General features: G+C 32.9%; 1 protein-coding gene across 3 annotated transcripts in view; it reads right to left on the bottom strand.

Annotated features, from left to right (window-relative positions):
* The window catches only part of LOC126750284 (titin), a 1,176,889-nt gene that overhangs the window by 1,106,660 nt on the left and 54,488 nt on the right, over positions 1-15,741 (bottom strand). The gene's annotated exons all lie outside the window — the stretch shown is intronic.

The raw sequence follows: 15,741 nt of genomic DNA, 5'->3' as shown, positions 1-15,741 counted from the left end.
GTAAAAATAAACTTTTTTTTAAATTATGCTCATGGATTTTTTTAGTAGTTGGCAATTTAAACTTTAAATACAAAATTAAAAAAAAGGAACATAAGATTTATTTATTTATTTATTTATTACACTCTCACAAACACATTGGAAATGTAATTACATGCTAAGAGTGCTTGCTAAGTCAGTAAAGGCGAGAAAAGAAAGACTACAACTAAAATATACTAACTAAACAAATTATAACAATATAAAAAAATATTAAAAACATACAAATACATATAGCAGGTTCTAAAACAAATATGTGTATTACTTATACTTTGAACTACCTAAAATCACAGATGTAATTTGTCCTACAGAACTATTAAAGAAATCTATATCACATTTTTGTATATATTCATTACTTTGGTACATCATTCGATTTATAGGTGAACTACTTGGAGTTAAACATTGGAAGAGCTTTTTATTTCTTATTCTTAAGTTTACTTTAGGAACCACAAAAGTTATATTGTTAATTAAGGAACATTTCTTATACTTTAAGATATAAGATATGACCTTAAAAACCTCTTTTGCACTTTTTCAATCATATCAATATGCACCAATGACTGTGGTGACCAAATAACATGCATATTCTAAATGGGGTCTAACCAATGTATTGTATAACATTATGATTGATTTTATTTGTTTAAAGTTTTTAGTGTTTCTAATTACAAATCCAAGAACTCTATATGCTTTATTGACAATAGCTTCATAGTGCTGGTTAAATTTAAAGTTTGACTTCATGTACACACGAAGGTCCCTACATTGACTTTTCCTGCTTAGTGACAAATTATTAATCATGTAATTAAACTTGGTACATTCCACTTTTCGTGTAAAAGTTAAAACATGACATTTACCAACATTTAATGACATTCTATTGACCTTAAACCACTCAGACACTGAGTCTAAATCACTCTGCAACTCATCACAATCTTTAATAGATGATATATGTTTAAATAACTTAAAGTCATCTGCAAACATGACACACTCAGAACATTCTACAGAATCTGGCAAGTCATTAATAAAAATCACAAACAGTAATGGACCAAGGTTACTGCCCTGTGGCACTCCAGACACTGCCATATACTGCACAAATAATTCTCTACCCATCTTAACCCGTTGTATTCTTTTCTTTAAATAGAAAGCTATAAATTTACATGCGGACAGAGAAAACCCGAATTTAGCCAGTTTAGTGATCAGCAGACCGTGATCGACCTTATCAAAAGCTTTTTCACAGTCCGTCATGATCACATCTGCCTCTGTCAGAAGGTCAAGATTGGTGACAGTCGAGACTCCCGGCAAGAAACCGTGCTGCTGTAGAGCAAATTTATTTATAAAGGTATATAAGAGAATTTTTGTTGAGATTTGTTAATAAATAAAATAATAAAAAACACTTAAATGCAATATTTCCTGACGTTATGACCTATGCAAAAAATTAAGTATTAATTAAAAAATATGATAAAAATTCACACATTCAGCCTAAGAGGGAGAAAGTGCGGGCCGATAAGATGATCACCGATACCTAATTCCGACCCAAACATTCACGGAAAACTGCTGTTGAAATCCACCTTCTCCAATGGTATGGGGATTTTCAAAGTCCCAAAGATGGTTATTGTGGAAGTTTCTGATGGCTTCCTGTGAAAAACAGGCCTCATCTGTGAAAAGAATTTTAGCCGTAAAAATTGCATTCTGGGCAGTTTTTTGAAGAAACCACTGGCAAAACCCTAATCGTGCAGGAAAATCTGTTGGCAACAGTGCTTGCACCAGCTGAATGTGGAATTGAGTAAATTTGTGTGCAAAACCCTCCAAACACTTTCGTGGCTGATGTTAATCTGTAACGATAATCTTCGCGTGCTAGTTGACGGATCGTCTTCCACTGCTTGCAGAATTGCTTCTTCTAGTTGTAGCGTCATTATTACCCTCGGTCTACCTGCATTGACAGATCCAGTCTCACACAGACGCGAGTTAAATTCAGATATCGACGAACGGACTTTTAAAAAACATTTATTGATACAAAAGGGCCTTAAAACTAGGTGAACAGAAATATGAACAGCAACGGTATTAGCCGAGGCTTTGACACAATATTAATGCTAACGATAAATTACAAGCGATTTCTTAAATATAAAAATAGTCCTAAGCTAAGCATTTTATAATGTAATATAAACAATTAATTGTGGTTTGAGGATATGTCTCCTCCACCCTCAGTTCTGTCAACGTCCTCGTTGACAAGTCTCTGCAGGATTCTCAAAGGGATGGCCTTCTTTCTTCCTTGTTTTTGCCAATGGTAGATGATCAATGCTAAGCAGCATAAAAGAATGATTGATATTGTCGTAAGAACATAATTGTGCATTGGAACATGTTGTGCTAGGTCATGGAAATGTATTGGTTTGATGATATCTTCTTGGATTTTCTTAGGGTCTTGAAGATGTCTAATTTCTAGATTGATTGAATTATTGGTGTTTGGGACTTTTATAATTTTTGGAATTATGACTGAAATATTGTTGATGGCTAATGAGTATTTGTGTTGATTAATTATTACGTCACATTGACTTTGAATAAGGTTGCAGTCTTGGAGTATAATCTTCTGAAACTGGAAGCAATCTTCATAAATTGTTTCAGGGCTTTTTGTACAAAATAGGAGTGCATTTCTATAAGTTAAGGTATGTACCTTAAAATTGTTTAGAACAGTGGCATACTGACAATTTTTGGGTAAAATACATCCATTGGCAATTGGTCCAGAGCAGATCCATTGTGAGTTGACTTCTTCGCATTGGCTATACCATAGTTCGTTGCAATAGTATTTACTAGGACTTATAATTAATTTTGATTCATTATTTGGCACAGGATAAACTAATTCTAAATTACATACATTTTGTTCAAATATGGGTATCTTAATTGCTAGAATTGCCATTTCATTTAAAATTAAAAGGCCGGTTTTACAGATTAAGGTTAATTCCGATAAATGCTTAATTGGCCATAGTGCATTTTTAGGATAGTGAACTTTCAAGTATTGCCATATTTCATTGATTTGTTTTAATGTTAAAATTTCGAGATCTAAAGTTTCTAGGTGTCCAAAAGATAAAATACGTAATATTTTTTCTAAAAATTGATTTAAGTTGGTAATCTGAATATATTGACTTTGCAGATTTAACATTAAATTAGATTGGGTATTTGATTTAGAAATTTCATTACGTATGTTTTTCGAGTTCTCGTTAATCGTGTGAATATTATTTTTAAACTCTTGCATTATATTTCCTGCGAATGAACTAAGGTCGTTGATTTTGTGCATAGACTCAAGCTGATTAAATTTCAATATTTGCAAATTCTGGGTAATAACCTCTAGGTCATTGTTATCTAAGTTTCCTGTAATGAACTTGATACCACTTCCTAGGTAGTTTATTAAACCTCGTTTTTTTCGATTCTGCATAATATTTAAGTTATTTTCGTCAAATACATTTAACTTTGCGAAAGTGTCATATGTATCATTTAATGCTTTAGAAGTCAAATAAAATTGTGATTTAATTAAAATACTATTTTGATTATTTACAGAGGGTTGCATAATTAATAAATTGGTAAATAATTGGGATAACGAATACTTAAGGCTACTTATATTAAAGGGTATATATGTAGTATGATATTGACTTATTACTAAAGAGGGAGCAACTTCTTCTATATAATATCCATTATTGTGGAGTTTGTGCACCTGAAGTGCTTGGCAAGGGCTCGTTTGATTGAGTAGGGCCAGGATCAGGGTCGGGATCAGGTGGCTGAAAAGGTATAGATTTTTTTCTAAGTCTTTTGATTTTTCTAAGATGAGTAGATATTGGTTTTTTCTTAGCGGTACCTGTTATTTTATTTTTGTCTATTTGAGATACTTTTAGGGGTACGTACTGTGGGTTCATTTTATTTCTAAGGGTAGTTTTCTTATATACCGTATCATCTGGGAGTATTTCTGGAGGTTTTTCTGTATTTTTATTTTGTTTTTGAGTGTTTGTAGCTTGCTTGTTGTAAGCTGTTTTATAAATTTGTTCGTGGAATGGTAGTAACTCCTTTTTTCGTCTGTCATTATATTGCTCAAATAAGGTTAGGTCGTTATCGATGTTCGGTTCGTTTACGTAAGGGCCATATAATATGGAAAAGGGTGAATGACCTGTTGTCGAGTGAATACTTTGATTGTAGATTAAGACTGCGGAAGTCATGAGATTTTGAGGGGTTTCATCGGGATTTTGCATCTTCAGAATTCTTAGTTTTTCTAAAAGTGTGGAATTCAATCTTTCTACAGGACTGTTGGAGGAAGAATTTCCTGGAGTAGTGTAATGAACTTCTATACAGAAAAGTTGACAGAATTCTTTGAATAAATTATTTTGAAATTCCTTACCCTGGTCTGTGACGATTTTTAAGGGGGTGTTATGATGTGAAAAGTAATGACGTAGTTTGCTTAAAATAGTAAGGGCGTTTTTATCAGTTATAGAATAGGCTTGGGCATATTTCGAGAATGAATCTATTATTGTTAGAAACTGACAATTTAAAAACTGAAAAATGTCTAAGTGAAGTGTCTTAAATGGTTTTTCAGAGAGCAAGGGTCCTTCGTAAGCGATTTTGTAAGGGTGTCTTTCATATTTATTTTGAAGGCATATTTCACATGAATTAATAAAATTAGTTATCGAATCTCGTAGTTTAGGCCAATAATATTTTTGTTTAATATGGTTATATGTTTCTGTTATACCGTTATGGTTACTTTTGTGATAATTGGCTAAAATTTCCTTTTGTTGAGTCTGGTCAGTCACGTCAAGGACGTAAGTGCTGGCAAAAACTAGTTTAACGGTTGTATTTAGATTAGAAAATACTTGTCTTCGAAACTCGAGTTTTAATTCGTCATTTTTAATAAATATAGTAAAGGTAACATCTGGTTTAATTATGTCCTTGATAATTTTTAAAATGTGTTGTTCCTGATTTTCTTTTGAAATTTTTACAAAATGATGGTTTTTATTAAAAGGTTTAGTGTAGGTGTGTTTAAATTCATCGCCGTAGTCGATGACAAGACGATTTGATGCATAATTGAGGGGTAATTCTGATATTGGGATATTCTTTCCTTCTGTATCATTATTGGAGTGTGCAGTGACGTCAGAATCGTCGTCGTTTGCGACAGGGTTAACAGGGTTTGAGATGTTTTGGGCTGGAGCGTCTTCTTTGTATCTTTCATTAAAGACAAAGTCGGCTAAGTCAAAATCGGATAAGTTGGCAACTGTATTGTCAACATTTGGGACATTAGACTGTGAATCGGTATCATTTGTTTCAAGAGTGTTAAGATTAATGCGGGAGAGAGCATCTGCTACTAGATTCTCTTTTCCTTTTTTATAGTGAATTTCGAAATTGTATTCCTCTAGTTTTATTTTCCAACGAATTAATCGGGAGTTGGGTTCTCTGATTTTTGAAAGCCAAACTAGGGGATTATGGTCAGTTTCAATTAGGAATTTTTGGCCATATAAGTATGGACGAAAATGTTTAGTCGAGTCCACTATTGCGAGAAGTTCTTTCTCTATAGTTGAGTAGTTTTTTTCTGCCGAATTTAGGGTTCTGGAAAAGAATGCTATTGGGTGGTCATTTTGCGATAGCACACTGCCTATGGCTATGTTGGAGGCGTCGGTGGTGAGCTTAAAGGGTTTTGTGAAATCAGGGTATTGCAAGATAGGGGAATTGGATATGAGTTCTTTGCATTTTAAAAAGGCATTTTTATACTCTAAATTTTCTATATCAATTTGAGTATTTTTTCGTAGACATCTCGTTAAAGGAAAGGTAATTTTGGCGAAATTTTTGATAAATCGGCGATAGTAGCCTACAAGCCCTAAAAAGGCTTTAATTTCTTTCTGATTTCTTGGTATCGGGTAACGTTGGATTACTTCAATTTTTAAAGGATTGGGTTTTATTCCCTCGGAGGTAATGATGTGTCCTAGGAAAGCTACCTCTTTACTCAGGAATTCTGACTTATCAGGCTGTATTTTGAGATTAACTTCCCTTACTTTTTTAAATATCTGACGTATATGGTCTATGTGTTCAGATAGGGATTTAGAAAAAATAACTATGTCATCCATGTAGACAAAGCAAAATTTGTATAAGTAATCACGGAAAACTTCATCCATCATACGTTGGAACGTAGCGGGTGCATTTTTGAGGCCGAAGGGCATTCTGAGGTATTCATAGTGACCATTGTTGACAGTAAAGGCCGTTTTTTCAATAGAATCGGGATCCATTTCTATTTGATGGAATCCTTGGGCTAGATCTAGGGTCGTGAAGTACGTGCATTTTCCGAGATTATCTAAAATTTCATCTATTCGGGGAAGAGGCCATTTTTCTTCTATTGTCTCGTTGTTAAGAGATGTATAGTTTATCACCATCCTATGTTTCTGGATGCCTGAAGCATCGGGCTTTTTTGGGACTATCCACACGGGTGCGGAATACGGAGATATTGAAGGACGAATTATTTTATTCTCTAGTAATTTCTGAATTTGGGATTGTATCTCAATATTCATTAGAGGGGGATGTCGAAAAGATTTTACATAAATAGGTCTGTCTGTTTTAGTTCGAATTTTATGTTTGGTTTGACTGGTAAAACTGAGGTCACATCCTTCGTGATACATTATGTCTTTGTACTCATGACATAAAGGTAAAATTTTTGATTTTTCGAGAGGGGTTAAGTGATCGAAACGTAAGATGTTTTCAGGGTTGAATTTTTCTAAAATTGGGTATGATGGGTCTAGTATATCAAATTGATCTTGGGGTATCACTTTCATCCTTTGATGAAAATTTACGTGGACGGTAGGCGTGGGGTTGGGAATAGTGCAAAAGCCATTTTCAACTTTTACTAAACTGTCAGGTATAATATGATTTTTTATGTCAAACGAGGGCAAAATAGCGACACCATTTTCGAAATTTACTGGTATTTTTAAAAAGTTATTATTAAAGTTGTGTATCGGATGCAAGAGGGGTTTATTGTAAGCCAAAGAAAAGGGTATTATTGTATTTTCCAACTTAAGGGTTTTGCTTTCATAATCTAGCAAGGCTTTTAAGTTTTTAAGATCTTTTGATCCTATTAAGGCATCGAAATCGTTATGCCAATTCAGTACTCTCATTTTAAATTCGTTTTTTATGCCTAGTTCTTCTAGCAAGGAAATTTTTAAATTTTTGGTTTCTTTATAAGTGTTCTTGCATGCAGTTACTTCGAAAGGTTCGATAAATATTTTGTCGGAATATTTGTTTGCAATTTTAGGAGATATGATAGAGTCAGAGGCACCGGAGTCAATTAAAATTGTCAAGTGCTTTTGTGGTAAATAAAAGTATGGGAGTTCAATTTGTTGTGCTACGTTATTTAAGTTGATGGTAGATCTGGGCCTGATTTCGGAAAATTTGCGAAATTATCAATTTCGAAATTTTGTTCGGAAGTGGGGTAGTGATTTTGGTCATTAGGATTCGTTAAGGTGGGATCGAAAGAGGTTTCTTCATATTGAAGGTTTGGCTCGTAATATTCAGAATAATGTTGGGGTGAATAATCGGTATAATGTTCAGACTGGTTATCTTCGACATAAGGCACATCGGGATAAGAGTTAGCGTTGGTCTCAATGTTAGTTAACTCTTGGGACACAAAATTTCGGGGGCCTGATGATTGGAAAAAGTTTGGTTGTCGAAAAGGCATTCTTTGTTGATACTGCCTAGAGGGTCCAGTTATGGAGATTGACATTGGAGTAGGGGGGTCTAATTTAGGTTTATTATGATTTTGGGGAGCGAAGACGTTTCTTGGTTTTCCAAAAACTTGAGCATTTGTCGGATAATGTCTTTGAACTGGTCTAGGTCGAATTTGTATGGGTTGACTGGGAAATTGTTGCTGGGGGAAGGTCATGGGGGGTTGATTCTGGGGTAGTAATCTTACGGGACTTTGGAAGCTATTTTGTTTTACATAGGAATTATGGTTATTATTATTAGTAAATTGGTTATTATGAACATTAGACAGATTTGAAAAATTTACCTGTGATTCAATCATATTATAGTTAATTACATGCGTATATGCATCATCAAGTGTATTAGGGCGTTGTAACATTAACATCGTTTTTAATGTCTGAGGCGAATTGGCTGTCAGAATTAAAACCGAAGTTTTTTCTATTTGATTAATTAAAATTAATTTCGCATTTACATCTGAGACTTCGCAATGTAATTTAGAAAAAATTCTTTGTACAAAGGATTTGAGTCTATCTACAAATTGTAATATGCTTTCATTTTTATTGATCTTAAAGTATTGTAATTGTTGGTGTAAAATTTGATAAGTGATAGGATCACCGAACTTTATCCTTAGGGCCTCTTTAATTGAAGGCCATGAATCTAAATCTGGTCTAGAAAGTAAAAAGTCTCGAGCATTGTCAATTAACTTTGACTTAATGGCTGCTAAAACAACTTTATTTTGATCAATACCATCAATTGTAAAATATAATTGGTAAAATTCATCTATAGATATTATAAAACTTTCCAAATGGTTTTGAATTCCAGCGAAGGTTGGTAAGAGAGAAGTGTGGAATCTTATGTTTTCCATTTTAATATTTAAATTAGGTTTAGATAAATTAGAATCTAAAGTTAAGTTATCTAATAGGTTACTTATGCTATCTAAATTATTTTGATCGGAAATATTTTGACTATTTAAATTAGAAATATTTGAATTTTCGTTTTCAACTACTAATCCTAAAGATGCCCTATTTCGTATTAATAGGTTTTTTAATTTTTGCGACGGATATGGACTAGACATTAAATAATGGCAATTCAAACAAAAACTTACAGTACAATCAAGGGATGACCCATAGAGCTTGCACAGTAGAGGTTCACAACCAAAGGAGTCCCTATAAAGGTGTGGCTTGAATCGTTCTGGTCCAGATGAGATGCTTGGGAAGGCAGCACTTGGATCAGCTAGGTCCCTGACAACACGGTAGGCGGCTTAGCAGTTTCTCGGCTTGGTCTTCTCCAAAAGGGTCGCAGTACCAAGGGTTGCGGTACTTGGGGTTGGTCGATGTCTTCAGATTCTTGATGGATAGTGCACTAAGATTTGACAATCACTTTTACACAACGGTAAACCGATAAAGGGTAAAATTGCACTATCCTGTTCGCAGCGCCAGTTAAATTCAGATATCGACGAACGGACTTTTAAAAAACATTTATTGATACAAAAGGGCCTTAAAACTAGGTGAACAGAAATATGAACAGCAACGGTATTAGCCGAGGCTTTGACACAATATTAATGCTAACGATAAATTACAAGCGATTTCTTAAATATAAAAATAGTCCTAAGCTAAGCATTTTATAATGTAATATAAACAATTAATTGTGGTTTGAGGATATGTCTCGCGCATGGAGTCTTATGAAAGTTCTTTTTGCTGGAATTGGTCTATCATGAAAGCGTTCATGATAAATTCGACGGGCTTCTGCACCATTTCCATCTGCAAGGTCATAAATGAAATGCATTTGAGCTAATTCGGCGTTATTCATAGTTATCTGCACAGTAAAACACATTCAACTAACAGTACCCAGTACCTGGTAAATGTTAATGTAAGACATAGGAATGTTCTTATCAGAGAAATTTTTATACATACCTGCATAAATATGTAGTATTCCCAATAAAATCAATTTTGAAGCATTTTAGGTTTTTTTTATGGAGGCCCGAGACGTGCTAAAATATGGTTTTTAAAATTTATTTCTAAACGAAGCAAGATACGAAAAAAAATTAGGAGACAAAAAAGCTTCATTTTTAGATGCTTTATTTTAAAAAAATATCATACTTACAAAAAATGTACCGGGCGACATTTTTTTTACAAAAAAATCATCCGACTTAGCCCGTGGGCACGCCCTTGAAATTTCTAGGCCAGATGTGAGAATTTCAAAAGGTACCTTATAAAATGACTAACAAAATGTAAAGATTTTAACAAATTCGGTAAATGCGTTTATGAGATCTTAATAAAAAATTGATTTAAAAAAAAAAGTTTAACACCCTCTATCTCAAAAACGAAGCGTTTCCGGACATATGTTTATATGAACTTTTTAACTTAAAAAATGACAAGAAATCATCCCTTAAAATTAAAGTTATCACTTATGTTATATCCTGTATAGTAATAATCAAAATCAGTGACCATAGGCCACCATATTCAGACTTTAAGGGGAAACTTTCAAGAAGTTCCTTCAATTCTGTTGAGGCATTAGAATTAAAAATCGTATGCACTAAAATAAACAGGAACACATACCTAAAAAAGGAATGGGGTAGATGTATATGTAAATGTATATGCTATCAGAGGTAATGACATTGAAAATTGATGCATTTTAGAGAGTTTTGACCCAGAATTTTCTATATAATTTTCAGAAATTAATTAAACTTAATACTAATCATTTCTTTGAAAACCAGATGGTGATTATTCCTATAAAAATAATATTTTTCTTATGCTCATGGATTTTCAAAAAAATTTTTAGTAATTGGTAATCCAAAATTTAAATACGGAATTAAAAAAAAAAGAAAAATAATTTTTTTAATAGATAAGAAAAATTACAACGCTATATCTACTGCTGTTATGGCCCATGCAAAAAATTAAGTATTATTTAAAAAATGCGGTTAAAAGTCACACATTATTTATTTATTAATTGGCAATATTTGTTCTACTGTTTTATCCAAAAAATTCATATTTTATTTATTTTTTTAATATAAGAATAATTGAATATGGACAGATACAAATAAATTATGAGTGAAGTATTGAAATATCATTGATGGAATATTTTCTCATACTTGACGTGAAAAACCCGATATTGACCTTTAAACCTGAAGTGGACTAATAAATGCTTCTAAATAGAGCAGCTTCGGTACTAATCATTTATTTCTTCCTTGTACTTGTACGTAAAGCAGAATAAGTATTTTGTATTTAAATTTTGTAATTTTGGAAATAAATGTATTATTATTATTATATACTATGTTAGATACCTAAGAGTGCCTGAAACATTTCAACTGCTTGAAATTATTTTAATTATTCAAGACAGTTGAGGATATTAAAAAATGTATTGCATAATAAATGGAATTTTTTGAATATTACAAAGAAACCAACAAAAAAAATACAAGTAGGGCAAAAAAATTTATGTTTTCTAGAAAACTAAGGATTTCTAAGAGATGCATTAGATTATCAACTACCAAGTTAACTATATTAACTACCAAGAAAATTAAATTCCTTAAAAGTAGTGCTTAACTATATATTAAAAGTTGTGTTTGATAAAAATAAGCTATACTCAACAAATCTGTTATACTCCAGTTATATTTTTGATGTTCGATTAATCTATGAGTTAAATATATGCTGCTTAACTAAAAAAATAACGAAAAAAACAACTATGTAATGCATTCTTAAAATACCAGAAATTGCGGAAACAAACACTTAGTTACTCAAAAAATTATCCTTTGAGACCTTTTAACTATCTTGCACCAAAAATTATTAATTTAATTCCATACAACATTAAGAGTGTTTATAGTTTCAAAATATTTAAAAAATTATGTAAAAACTACATTTTTTGAAAATAGCACAAAACTTAATGAAATTTTCATCTAGGCTAGATTTTTGTGTAAGTGAATTAGGGTTGGGAGTAGAATGATGTATATTCATTTGTATATTTTGTTATTGTGGTTCTTTTTTTCTTGTAATGGTTAGTGTATATCTTATTTAATTTTCTTTTATTTAGACAATTAGGAGCACATGTAGATATTCGGTTATCTAGGTGCATAATTGCAAACTTTCGTATGTCTATGGTATGCATTATACTTATGTGTGTGGATATATGAAGTAAATAAATAAATAAATATTTAATCGCAGGTGATATTAATGAATATAAAATAAATGACCTTTGCAAAAAATAATTAAAATTTCCCCCTTAGTCATTTACGTGTATATTAATGAATTTTTTGAAAATGAGTATTATTCAATGTTGTATTTATTCGAAAAACTTTTATTTAAAATTCACTTATGGAGCTTCTTCTTATAGGACTACAATTTTGTATTAAAGCGTTCATAACAAAGAACTGTTATTTATGCATTGGTGTCGAAAAAAAAGCTATTTTTGGAAAAAATCAATATCAGGCCAAAAAAAACACTTTTTACCTACTTTTGGATATAAAAACCTTTTCAGGCCAAAGTGTCATCGATGATAATCGATGGCAATAAAATTATGCCTCTCGACTGTAAAGATCACAGTTACGTAAGATAAGTAGCATTTCAAGGAGATGTAATAGAAAAGTGAAATGCGGTAGAAACTCAAAAAACCCACTTTTTCACATAAAACCCATCTTAGGCCAAAGTATCATTGAAGGAAAGTAATAAAATTATGTTTCTCGTCTGTAGGGATTATAATTACGAAAGAAAAGTAAAATTATAAGAAGATCCAAGATGTAATGAAAAAGTGAAACGCGGTAGAATCTCAAAAAACCGACTTATTACCTACTTTTTAACATAAAAAACTATCTTCGTTAATGAAACCAAAGTATCATTGACGATCATAATAAAGTTATATCTCTCGTTTGTAGGGATTATAAGCACGTAAGAAAAGTAACATTTTAAGGAGATGTAAGACGTACTGGAAAGCTGAAATACGGTAGAAACTGAAAAATCCCACTTTGCACCTACTTTTTGAGATAAAAAACTTATCTTAGGCTTATGTTTTTCAAAGTATCATTGACAATCATCATAAAGTTATCTCTCTCGTCTGTAGGATCGTAGTAAAATTATATCTCTTGTCTGGAAAGGTTAGGATTACGTAGGAAAAGTGACATTTTAAGAAGAGCCAAGACGTAATGGAGACATAAAATGGGGTACACTCTCAAAAAACCCACTTTTTACATACTTTTGGACATAAAAACCTATCTCAGGCCATAGTATCATGTACGATCGTAATAAAATTATGTCTCTTGTCTGTAAAGGTTAAATTACGTAAGAAAAATAACATTTTAAGGATAATCTCAGATGTAATCGAACTTCGGAAATTTGGAAGGAGGCCAGCATGATTCTCTTGATAATTCAAGTTCGTTCTTAATGTTCTTCTTTCAAAATTTTGGAAAAAATTATAGATCGACAAATTCTTATTCCAGAATATTAGTCTGGGTTTCATAAGGGTTATAGCTGTGCAATTTATTTAAGACTTTGGATAAGGGTCAGGCAAACGGTTTCATTTTCTTAAACTATATGAAAGCATTTGATAATAGCAATCGTGATCGTTGTTTCATTATATAGGATTTAATAAAAGTGTCCTCCTTATAATACAGGGTGTCCGGAAGCTAGATGCAATCCTTTAAGGGGATGATAGCTGACTTAATTTCAAACATTATAAGCTAAATATTTGTAGGTCGAAATTTGTTTATAAATTTTTTATGGCAATTTTTGAATTTTTCTCAAGAAATACCAAAATTTCACACTTAAACGGTAATATAGCGCAAGTTACAATTAGTATCGGAGTTTCAAAGTTTATTTTGTTTTGTCTAACGTGTATTAATAAAAATACGATCAATTTCAAGCTTCTGTGTAAACTTATTAGAAAAAATAGAGATATTGAAACGTAAAAAATAAAAATGCTTTGTTTTATGTTTAAATAATTGTTATGAAAATGCTTTCGTCGTTCAAACCTCTCTATAAATATGCCTAGTTTCTGCCCTTTATTTTAAGATATCACTCATGCCGATGCCTGGCCAATTCTCAGAATTATGGCCTCTTTTGTGCGGCAGGTTATGTAAACAAAACTTACTGGATTGATTTTCTATTATGGGACAGTTCAGGTAAATATTCAGGTAAATAAAAAGTAATAAAAACAAAATTAAGCGGAGGTACCTAATAGTAGATACTGTAGGGTAAGGGGTACCTAGTAGGTACTTTGGGGTGGGGGTTACAAGTTAGGTACTCGCTTAATAAATAAAAACGTGTGATTTTAGCCTCTTGTTTAGTTTCCCTCTCGCCTCTAATTTTGTAAGATTATCAACTTCGTACTGACTGCATCCACTGTTTTTTAAATCGAGTTTCTGCCCGTTTTATTAAACAGTATTGTAAAATGGAATTTACCAACCAAGAGTACGCTAACATTGTCTTCATATATGGACGCGCTAACGGTAATGGAGCTTTGGCACGACGCTTGTACCAGGAACATATCCACATCGGAGGTTACCAAACTTCAGGGTGTTTCAAAACACCTTTCGCCGTCTTACTGAAGTTGGCATTGGGAATAATCCGGCACGTGGAGTCAACCCTGGCCATAATGATGTAGAGATTGAGGAGCAAATACTGGAAGCTTTTACCGCAGACCCTACTGCAAGCGTCAAAAAAGTAGCTAAAGACCTTGGCCTTTCTAGATGGAAGGTGTGGACGACCATGAAGAAAGATGGACAGTATCCCTTTCATGGCACGGGGGTGCAGGGCTTACAAGAAGAAGACTCTGCAAGACGAATTCAGTTCTGCCGCTTTTTATTGAACATGGACATCGAGGACCCGTTATTCTTAAGAAGTATCTTGTGGACAGATGAGTCCAATTTTTCCAGGGAGGGTATTACCAACTTCCACAACCTCCACGAATGGGCTGCCAAAGATGCAAATCCGCACTGGAAAAAACAAAAATCATTTCAGCACAGATTTTCAGTCAATGTGTGGGCCGGAGTAATAGGCAGGACTATTATTGGGCCACATTTTCTACCAGAGAATTTAAATGGTGCCAACTATTTAGATTTTCTACAAAATGATATCCTCTTTCTTCTAGACGAAGCTGGATTATTGGAACGAGAAAGACCAATAATCTTTCAGCAAGATGATTGTCCAGCGCATTGGTCCTTGGCTGTCAGGAATTACTTAGACGGCTGTTTTCCGGACGGTTGGATCGGTAGAGGCGGAACCTTTCCTTGGCCTCCTCGATCGGCTGACCTAACTCCATTGGATTTTTTCATATGGGGCCGGGCAAAGGAGCTTGTATACACCACCGAAATAAGAACAAGAGAAGAGTTGATTCGCAAAATAAATAAAGCATTTGACAGGATGAAAGAAGATATGACCATAAGAGTAACCACCACTGAAGTAACAAAAAGGGCTCGTGCCTGTATTAGAAATAATGGATTGCATTTTGAACATGAACAATGAATAGTTTAAACAAATTTGTGTTTTATTTAACATTAAAACCTAAAATAACCCTACAATCGGGGCTCTAATGCTTAGTAGACTTATGAGAGGTCTCAGTCTAATAATTTTTGTTTACATGACCTGCCGCACAAAAGAAGCCATAATTCTGAGAATTGGCCAGGCATCGGCATGATTGATATCTAAAAATAAATGGCGTTTCGATGTCTCTATTTTTTCTATAAGTTTACACAGAAGCTTGGAAATGATCGTATTTTTATTAATACACATAAGGCAAAACAAAATAAACTTTGAAACTCCGATACTTATTGTAACTTGCGCTCTATTACCGTTTAAGTGTGAAATTTTGGTATTTCTTGAGAAAAATGCAAAAATTGCCATAAAAAAATTTATAAACAAATTTCGACCTACACATATTTAGCTTAAAATGTTTGAAATTAAGTCAGCTATCACCCGCTTAAAGGATTGCATCTAGCTTCCGGACACCCTGTACATCTCCGTATAATATTTCCTCCTTAACGTTATCTTCGTATCATAAAGCAGCATTTTGGATCTTCTT

This window comes from Anthonomus grandis, chromosome 2 (assembly GCF_022605725.1).
Source record: "Anthonomus grandis grandis chromosome 2, icAntGran1.3, whole genome shotgun sequence".
Taxonomy (NCBI): domain Eukaryota; kingdom Metazoa; phylum Arthropoda; class Insecta; order Coleoptera; family Curculionidae; genus Anthonomus; species Anthonomus grandis.
This window is presented reverse-complemented; position numbering and strand designations above follow the sequence as displayed.